The sequence below is a fragment of the Phyllobates terribilis genome, unplaced genomic scaffold (genome assembly GCF_046119375.1).
Source record: "Phyllobates terribilis strain yellow unplaced genomic scaffold, ASM4611937v1 Scaffold_19__1_contigs__length_20705806, whole genome shotgun sequence".
NCBI lineage: Eukaryota > Metazoa > Chordata > Amphibia > Anura > Dendrobatidae > Phyllobates > Phyllobates terribilis.
This window is the reverse complement of record NW_027362779.1, coordinates 14,046,560-14,057,716: the sequence shown is the minus strand read 5'-3', so window position 1 is coordinate 14,057,716 and position 11,157 is coordinate 14,046,560.

Sequence of the window (11,157 nt, the reverse complement as noted above, 5' to 3'; positions counted from 1 at the left end):
CCCATCCTGGTATATACTTCCCCTATCCTGGTATATGCTCCCCAATCCTGGTATATGCTCCCCCAATCCTCGTATATGCTCCCTCCATCCTGTTATATGCCCCCCCATCCTGGTATATGCTCCACCCATCCTGGTATATGCTGCCTCAATCCTCGTATATGCCCCCCCACCCTGGTATATGTCCCCCCATCCTGGTATATGCTTCCCTACCCTGGTATATGCTCACCCAATTCTTGTATATGCTCCCTCCATCCTGGTATATGCCCCCCCATCCTGGTATATGCTTCCCTATCCTGGTATATGCCCCCCCATCCTGTTATATGCTCCCTCCATCCTTGTATGTGTCCCCATCCTGGTATATGCTCCCCCATCCTGGTATATGCTCCCCCCATCCTGGTATATGCTCCTCCCCATCCTGGTATATGCTCCCCCCATCCTGGTATATGCCCCCATTCTGGTATATGCCCCCCATCCTGGTATGTGCTCCCCCCATCCTGGTATATGCTCCCTCCATCCTGGTATATGCTCCCTCCATCCTCGTATATGCTTCCCCTATCCTGGTATATGCTCCCCCAATCCTGGTATATGCTCACCCAATGCTAGTATATGCTCCCTCCATCCTGGTATATGCCCCCCCATTCTGGTATATGCTCCCCCTATCCTGTTATATGCTCCCTCCATCCTGGTATATGCTCCCCCATCCTGGTATATACTTCCCCATCCTGGTATATGCTCCCCCCATCCTGGTATATGCTCCCCCCATCCTGGTATATGCTCCCTCCATCCTGATATATGCTCCCTCCATCCTCGTATATGCTTACCCTATACTGGTATATGCCCCCCATCCTGGTATATGCCCCCCATCCTGGTATATCCCCACATTCTGGTATATGCTCCCCCGTTATATGCTCCCCCATCCTGGTATATGCTCCCTCATCCTGGTATATGCTCCCCCCATCCTGGTATATGCCCCCCATCCTGGTATATGTCCCCCATCCTGGTATGTGCTCCCCCCATCCTGGTATATACCCCACATCCTGGTATATGCTCCCCCCATCCTGGTATATGCTCCCCCTATCCTGTTATATGCTCCCACCATCCTGGTATATGCTCCCCCATCCTGGTATATACTTCCCCATCCTGGTATATGCTTCCCCCATCCTGGTATATGCTCCCCCCATCCTGGTATATGCTCCATCCATCCTGGTATATGCTCCCTCCATCCTCGTATATGCTCCCCTATCCTGGTATATGCTCCCTCCATTCTGGTATATGCCCCCCCATTCTGGTATACACTCCACCCATCCTGGTATATGCTGCCTCAATCCTCGTATATGCCTCCCCACCCTGGTATATGCCCCCCATCCTGGTATATGCTTCCCTACCCTGGTATATGCTACCCATATTCTTGTATATGCTCCCTCCATCCTGGTATATGCCCCCCATCTTGTTATATGCTCCCTCCATCCTGGTATATTCTCCCCCCATCCTGGTATATGCTCCCCCATCCTGGTATATGCTCCCCCCATCCTGGTATATGCTCCCCCTATCCTGGTATATCCCCCCATCCTGGTATATGCTCCTCCCCATCCTGGTATATGCTCCCCCCATACTGGTATATGTTCCCCCATCCTGGTATATGCTCCCCCCCATCCTGGTATATGATCCCCCAATCCTGGTCCCCTTCTTGGTATATTCTCCCCCCCATCCTTGTATATGTTCCCCCAATCCTCGTATATGCTCCCCCCATACTGGTATAAGCTCCCCCCATACTGGTATATGCTCCCCCATCTTGGTATATGCTCTCCCCATCCTGGTATATGCTCCCCCATCCTGGTATATACCCCCCCATCCTGGTATATGCTCCCCCCATCCTGGTATATGCTCCCCCCATCCTGTTATATGCGCCCTCCATCCTGGTATATGCTCCCCCATCCTGGTATATACTTCCCCATTCTGGTATATGCTCCCCCCATCCTGTTATATGCTCCCTCCATCCTGGTATATGCTCCCTCCATCCTCATATATGCTTCCCCTATCCTGGTATATGCTCCCCCAATCCTGGTATATGCTCCCCCAATCCTCGTATATGCTCCCTCCATCCTGTTATATGCCCCCCCATCCTGGTATATGCTCAACCCATCCTGGTATATGCTGCCTCAATCCTCGTATATGCCCCCCCACCCTGGTATATGTCCCCCCATCCTGGTATATGCTTCCCTACCCTGGTATATGCTCACCCAATTCTTGTATATGCTCCCTCCATCCTGGTATATGCCCCCTATCCTGGTAAATGCTTCCCTATCCTGGTATATGCCCCCCCATCCTGTTATATGCTCCTTCCATCCTGGTATGTGCCCCCATCCTGGTATATGCTCCCCTATCCTGGTATATGCTCCCCCCATCCTGGTATATGCTCCTCCCCATCCTGGTATATGCTCCCCCCATCCTGGTATATGCTCCCGCTATCCTGGCATATGCTCCCCCCATCCTGGTATATGCTCCCCCATCCTGATATATGCTCCCCCCAATCCTGGTATATGCCCCCCATCCTGGTATATCCGCCCATTCTGGTATATGCTCCCCCATCCTGGTATATGCTCCCCCATCCTGGTATATGCTCCCCCCATCCTGGTATATGCCCACCATCCTGGTATATGCTCCCCCTCATCCTGGTATATGCTCCCCCCATCCTGGTATATGCTCTCCCCATCCTGGTATATGCCTCCCATCCTGATATATGCCCCTCATCCTGGTATGTGCTCCCCCCATCCTGGTATATACCCCCCATCCTGGTATATGCTCCCCCCATCCTGGTATATGCTCCCCCTATCCTGTTATATGCTCCCTCCATCCTGGTATATGCTCCCCCATCCTGGTATATACTTCCCCATCTTGGTATATGCTCCCCCCATCCTGGTATATGCTCCCCCCATCCTGGTATATGCTCCCTCCATCCTGGTATATGCTCCCCCTATCCTGGTATATGCTCCCCCAATCCTGGTATATGCTCCTCCAATCCTGGTATATGCTCCCTCCATCCTGGTATATGCCCCCCCATCCTGGTATATGCTCCACCCATCCTGGTATATGCTGCCTCAATCCTCGTATATGCCCCTCCACCCTGGTATATGCCCCCCATCCTGGTATTTGCTTCCCTACCCTGGTGTATGCTCCCCCAATTCTTGTATATGCTCCCTCCATCCTGGTATATGCCCCCCATCCTGTTATATACTCCCTCCATCCTTGTATATGCTCCCCCCATCCTGGTATATGCTCCCCTATCCTGGTATATGCTCCCCCCATCCTGGTATATGCTCCCCCTATCCTGGTATATCCCCCCATCCTGGTATATGCTCCTCCCCATCCTGGTATATGCTCCCCCCATACTGGTATATGCTTCCCCATCCTGGTATATGCTCCCCCCCATCCTGGTATATGCCCCCCATCCTGGTATATGCCCCCCATCCTGGTATATCCCCCCATCCTGGTATATGTTCCCCCCATCCTGGTATATGCTCCCCCATCCTGGTATATGCTCCCCCCATCCTCGTACATGCCCCTCCATCCTGGTATATGCTCCCCCTCATCCTGGTATATGCTCCCCCTACCCTGGTATATGCTCCCCCCTTCCTGGTATATGCCCCCCATCCTGGTATATGCCCCCATCCAGGTATGTGCTCCCCCCATCCTGGTATATGCTCCCCCCATCCTTATATATGTCACCCCCATCCTGGTATATTCTCCCCCCATCCTGGTATATGCTCCCCCCTATCCTGGTATATGTCACTCCCCGATCCTGGTATATGCTCCCCCCATCCTGGTATGTCGCCCCCTGATCCTTGTATATGCTCCCTCCCATCCTGGTATATGTCACCCCCGATCCTGGTATATCGTCCCCCCCATCCTGGTATATACTTCCCCTCATCCTGGTATATGCTCCACCCCATCCTAGTATATGTCAACCCCCAATCCTGGTATATGCTCCCCCCATCCTGGTATATGTCACCCCCTGATCGTGGTATGTGCTCCCCCCATCCTGGTATATGTCACCCCCGATCCTGGTATATGCTACCCCCATACTGATATATGCTCCCCCTCATTAGGTATATGCTCCCCCATCCTGGTATATGCTCCCCCTCATTCTGGTATATGCTCCCCCCATTCTGGTATATGCTCCCCCCATCCTGGTATATGCCCCCCCCCATCCTGGTATATGCTCCCCTTCATCCTGGTATATGCTTCCTCCATCCATGTATATGCTCCCCCCATCATGGAGAACAAGGAAGCACAAAAGAACTTCATGAAAACATGAAAATACAAAATCTTTATTGAAAAAAATCAAGAATAGAAAAAATGGAAAACACTCAGAGGCATAAAATTAAAAACAATGGAGGAGCATGGAGACGAGGAACAGGTTAAATGTACTGCCCTATGTAAATCAATTGCCTGAAGGCAAAATATGGCACTGCAAAAACAGGTCATAAAGAGGTAGCTCAAGTGTCTATCCAATTGAAAGGTGGCACAGTGAGAGACTTCTGTTTAATGCAGGTTCTAATATAGAAGCATTTTCCCAAAGTGGATGCAAGTATGACACTCAGTACATTAATAGAAATAAGTGTCATGAAAGACAATATAGTCAAAGTGACAACCAATCCAATATATAATATGAAAAGGTTCCATACTTACAGCCGCTGTGGTTGCGTCGCCGCACCTCGCTCCTGCTCTACCCCAGCATCCTGGTATATGCTCCCCCCCATCCTGATATATGCTCCCCCTCATCCTGGTATATGCTCTCACCCATCCTGGTATATGCTCCCCGTCATCCTGGTATATGCTCTCCCCCATCCTGGTATATGCTCCCCTCCATCCTGGTATATGTCACCGCCGAACCTGGTATATGCTCCCCCCCATCCTGGTATATGTCACCCCCCAATCCTGGTATATGCTCCCCGTCATCCTGGTATATGCTCCCCCTCATTCTGGTATATATGCTCCCCCCCATCCTGGTATATGTCACCCCCCGATCCTGGTATATGCTCCCCCTCATCCTGGCATATGCCGCCCCCCATCCTGGTATATGTCACCCCCGATCTTGGTATATGTCACCCCCTCATCCTGGTATATGCTCCCCCCATCCTGGTATATGTCACCCCCGATCCTGGTATATGCTCCCCCCCATCCTGGTATATGTCACCCCCCAATACTGGTATATGCTCCCCCTCATCCTGGTATATGCCCCCCCCTATCCTGGTATATGTCACCCCCGATCCTGGTATATGTCACCCCCTCATCCTGGTATGTGCTCCCCCTCCATCCTGGTATATGTCACCCCGGATCCTGGTATATGCTCCCCCTCATCCTGGTATATGCTCCCCCCCCCATCCTGGTATATGTCACCCCCGATCCTGGTATATGTCACCCCCCCCCCGATCCTGCCTGTCCTGCTCATCCATCCACAAACACTCCTACTCACCCTTCCCCCGCAGCACATCGTCTGTGTTAAATATGTAAATAAAATGGCGCTGGAGTCAGTGTGTGCACATACTGCGCTATTTGGCGCCATTTTGTTGAAGACACTGCGAATTTGTCTTCAACAAAATGGTGCTGGATATCGCGCTATGCGCTGGCTCCGGCACAGACTCCTCCTTAAGCCTCGCCGGAGACGTGGTCAGCGCCTATGCACATGGTGATCTCCGGCGACGCACTCTTCCTCCAGCCTCGTCCTCCCGGCGCAGACTATAGAGGCTTAGGACAGAAGGACACATCCCTGGATATATATATATCTCATCTCTCCCAATTACATGGAGTCTATTAGGATCCCTGATCTATTATGTGTCGCCATCTGCACAGATCCAATGTCACACAAAAGGAAGCGACATTTTTAGCGAGTAAACAGCGCATTCCGTCCTGTGCTGATCTACAGCGCCATCTAGAGGCTGATCAGCGGCGCATCAGCTCAGCCTACTCGTTTTCATCTTCGCACCAGATGACGCGTTACCGGGATAAAATATGATTGGGTCCCAGTGAAAATACAAGACTGGGAGCCGGCTGCTCTGCTCCAATCGTCGCGCTTTGGAAGATACCAACTCTTTGTAGCCCTCAGGGGGAGCTGAGGAGAATAAATTGTTATTGTTTGTAAAAGTGCAGATATTTAATGAACTGATAGGTAAAATAAAGATGCGGCTGCGATCAGTGACGGGACAGAGTAAGAGCGGCCGCTGCAGCCCCCCCCCCCGTGCTCAGATCAGTGGTAGACGCGACTCCTCCTCCGCCTTCGGAAGCCGGAAGTTGCAGGCAGTGTTGTGAGAGAGGAGCAGAGAGACAGGTGGGTGATTGGTGCTGTGTGCGCTGCCCCCTGCTGTGTCTTGGGGTCTGTTACACCTGATATATAGGAGCTGAGTACAGGCTGCTGCTGGGGCCCCTGATACCATTACTATGTGGCCCTTACACCTGATATATAGGAGCTGAGTACAGGCGGCTGCTGGGGCCCCTGATACCATTACTATGTGGCCCTTACACCTGATATATAGGAGCTGAGTTCCGGCGGCTGCTGTGGCCCCTGATACCATTACTATGTGGCCCTTACACCTGATATATAGGAGCTGAGTACAGGCAGCTGCTGGGGCCCCTGATACCATTACTATGTGGCCCTTACACCTGATATATAGGAGCTGAGTACAGGCGGCTGCTGGGGCCCCTGATACCATTACTATGTGGCCCTTACACCTGATATATAAGGGCTGAGTACAGGCGGCTGCTGGGGCCCCTGATACCATTACTATGTGGCCCTTACACCTGATATATAGGAGCTGAGTACAGGCGGCTGCTGGGGCCCCTGATACCATTACTATGTGGCCCTTACACCTGATATATAGGAGCTGAGTACAGGCGGCTGCTGGGGCCCCTGATACCATTACTATGTGGCCCTTACACCTGATATATAAGCTCTGCTGGGACTCTGTATCCCGCCTGCATTGCATAATGGGGCCCCTGAATACTCTGCACATAAGGGCCCATAGCTCTAATTATGTTGTTTGCAATAGTCGCCCTCCTGCCACCCTGTAATATCGGGTCCCTGCCTGGTGTGGCCCCTATGACTTAATGTCTCCCAGTAAGTGCAGTACACCAGTTATCAGTCTGCACGGCCAGGGTCCGGGACCCCTGTTGTTTTTGTACTGGCTTTGTAATATATGCTCATTATCAGGGCGCCCTCTTCTCAGACATCCATCTAATCATCCGTCTGTCTCATCCATATTTGCCATATGGAGGTTTCCAGAAATAGGGCAGAACCTACTGGACTTCTGTGAAAGTTGACGAATCTGTTGAGCGCGGCTGAAGCCTCCTGGGAGCCGAGGTAAAATCAGTGGCCTTGGTAAAATTGTGGAGCGGTGGGGTCTGAAAAAGGAATCATGACTATAAGGACAACGTTTGCACAAAGTGATTTCTTTCGAGCCCAACAGCCACTGTGTAAACCTGACAAAAATGCCCCCATCTATCCATCCATTCATCACTCTCATACTCTGTCTATGCAGGTATGTATCTCATCATTCTTCCTTACGGAGTTTCACATTGACCAGTCGGGGCTTTGGTGCGAACTCCCTCACAAAACTGGATTCGGTAGTGTGTGCTGACGAGGCCATAGGCTTAGTAGACTGCGCCTCCAGTAGGCGTACACACCTGATGCACGACAGAGGGCACATTCACTCTGTCTGGACCATTATAGTCTATGGCCACGTCAGATCATATGCCCGAATCCCGTTCAGGTGTAGGCTGCAGCAGGTGGCAGCTGCCTTCTGTGCCCCGCTCCTCCGCCACTGCCGTTCCCCCCAACACCCAGAGCCACAGTATATATATATATATATATATATATATATATATATATATATATATATATATATATATATATATATATATATGTACACTACTCAAAAAAATAAAGGGAACACTTAAACAACAGAATATAACTCCAAGTAAATCAAACTTCTGTGACATCAAACTGTCCACTTAGGAAGCAACACTGATTGACAATCAATTTCACATGCTGTTGTGCAAATGGAATAGACAATAGATGGAAATTATTGGCAATTATCAAGACACCCTCAATAAAGGAGTGGTTCTGCAGGTGGGGACCACAGACCACATCTCAGTACCAATGCTTTCTGGCTGATGTTTTGGTCACTTTTGAATGTTGGTTGTGCTTTCACACTCGTGGTAGCTTGAGATGGACTCTACAACCCACAGAAGTTGCTCAGGTAGTGCAGCTCTTCCAGGATGGCACATCAATGCGAGCTGTGGAAAGAAGGTTTGCTGTGTCTGTCAGCGTAGTGTCCAGAGGCTGGAGGCGCTACCAGGAGACAGGCCAGTACACCAGGAGACGTGGAGGGAGCCGTAGGAGGGCAACAACCCAGCAGCAGGACCGCTACCTCCGCCTTTGTGCAAGGAGGAACAGGAGGAGCACTGCCAGAGCCCTGCAAAATGACCTCCAGCTGACCACAAATGTGGATGTGTCTGCACAAACGCTTAGAAACCCACTCCATAACGGTGGTATGAGAGCCCGACGTCCACAGATGGGGGTTGTGCTCACAGCCCAACACCGTGCAGGACTCTTGGCATTTGCCACAGAACACCAGGATTGGCAAAGTGGCAACTGGCGCCCTGTGCTCTTCACAGATGAAATCAAGTTCACACTGAGCACATGTGACAGACGTGACAGAGTCTGGAGACGCCGTGGAGAGCGATCTGCTGCCTGCAACATCCTTCAGCATGACCGGTTTGACAGTGGGTCAGTAATGGTGTGGGGTGGCATTTGTTTGGAGGGCCGCACAACCCTCCATGTGCTCGCCAGAGGTAGCCTGACTGCCATTAGGTACCGAGATGAGATCCTCAGACCCCTTGTGAGACCATGTGCTGGTGCAGTTGGCCCTGGGTTCCTCCTAATGCAGCACAATGCCAGACCTCATGTGGCTGGAGTGTGTCAGCAGTGCCTGCAAGATGAAGGCATTGAGGTTATGGACTGGCCCAACCCGTTCCCCAGACCTGAATCCGATTGAGCACATCTGGGACATCATGTCTCGCTCCATCCACCAACGTCATGTTGCACCACAGACTGTCCAGGAGTTGGCGGATGCTTTAGTCCAGGTCTGGCAGGAGATCCCACAGGAGACCATCCGCAACCTCATCAGGAGCATGCCCAGGCGTTGTAGGGAGGTCATACAGGCACGTGGAGGCCACACACAATACTCAGCCTCATCAGGAGCATGCCCAGGCGTTGTAGGGAGGTTATACAGGCACGTGGAGGCCACACACAATACTCAGCCTCATCAGGAGCATGCCCAGGCGTTGTAGGGAGGTCATACAGGCACGTGGAGGCCACACACAATACTGAGACTCATTTTGACTTGTTTTAAGGACATTACATCAAAGTTGGATCAGCCTGTAGTGTGTTTTTCCACTTTAATTTTGGGGGTGACTCCAAATCCAGGCCTCCATTGGTTAATAAATGTGATTTCCATTGATGATTTTTGTGTGATTTTGTTGTCAGCACATTCAACTTTGTACAGAACAAAGTATTAAATGAGAATATTTCATTCATTCAGATCTAGGATGGGTTATTTCAGTGTTCCCTTTATTTTTTTGAGCAGTGTATATATAAATATACCAGGATGGGGGATATTAACAGAATTGGGAGACATTACCCTTACAACAGTGTAAGCAGCAGACCCCCTCCCCCTTAACAGGGCATAATGACCACATTTTTTGCTTCAATTTTTTTTCTATTTTCCTCCTCTAAAACCTAGGTACGTCTTATGGTCCGGTGCTTCTTATAGTCCGAAAAATACGGTATATGCATTCAGTATATATATACTATGGTAGATGGGCCCACTCAGTTGCACACAGAAGTAGCCACCGGAGCGCCGTCTCCTTAAGTCTCTCACTGGTTTATTTGAAGATGCTGCATAAGCCAGTGAAGAGTTAGCAAAAATAAATACGTGCTTTCTGACCTAAGGAAAAACAAAACATAACATACAGCTGTATTGCTGTGGGGATCTGCCCGCTCAGGAGAACAACCATCCACTGGTTCAGCTTTTCATTCTCAGGACACAAAGCGCTGGAGTTCCTCTCTACAGCCCTACTGAACACTGAATGCCTTAGAAGGACTATATACACCCTAGTCCCCACCCTGGGGTGGAGATATGGTGAATGACCTCCCAAATGGTGAACAACCTCCCAACCCGCTCTATGGTCGTTCACAAAAACCCAGCCCTTAAAATGGCCGATTAATCCCTCTCAACACATAGTGTGCTGGTGGAAAACTTATGGGCTTCAAATCACTGAAGCTAACAGCCTCAGTGAAACATACCTCCCCTCCAGCACTTTGCCAGTGACTTTGTCACCATGTATATATAATCAGCATACTGTATATATATTATAAGCATACTGTATATATCCTTTTAAAAGCAGAAGTGTCAATAAATTATTTTTATCAGTTAACAAAATGCAGAGTAAAGTTTGATGGATGAACCAAGATCTCAGTAATAATAATTGTAATTTTTTTTAAATTAATAATAGGATAGAAGGGAGGGACAAAACCAGGAACAGAATCAGTAGGCAAACTCATAGTCAGGAGGACAGCCGGGGTCAGATACCAGGTGATCAGTAACCGCCACGTCTGCGAGCAGTATGAATACCGCGGAGCCTGGTGACAGAGGTGATACTGAGATTGTCCGGGCAGAGATGTAACAGTCAGAAGGCCACCGGTAGATGGTGAAGGTCCTTCTGTACAGCTCCAGCAGTGATGGTGGATCTGCTGGACTTCAGGGCGCTGGATGCGGAGGTTTACCGTCTTTTAGATGTCTCTAGGGGAACGGTGACAACACGCAAATACGCGAGCAGCCCTGGATAATCCACGCCGGCAGGATGATAAGATCCGGCGGAAGATGGAACCTATGAGAAGAGAAGGAAATATAATGTAAGTGATGGGACTCCATATGACATGATACTACTGTGCGGTCACTGTGGCCGGACGCAGAGGAATCTCATCACACAGAGGTCAGGGATCATCGTCAGCCATCATACATGTGACAATCCCATCTCCGACAGATGACATCTGCTCCACATGAATTATTCTCACTGACGACATCACACAACATGGAG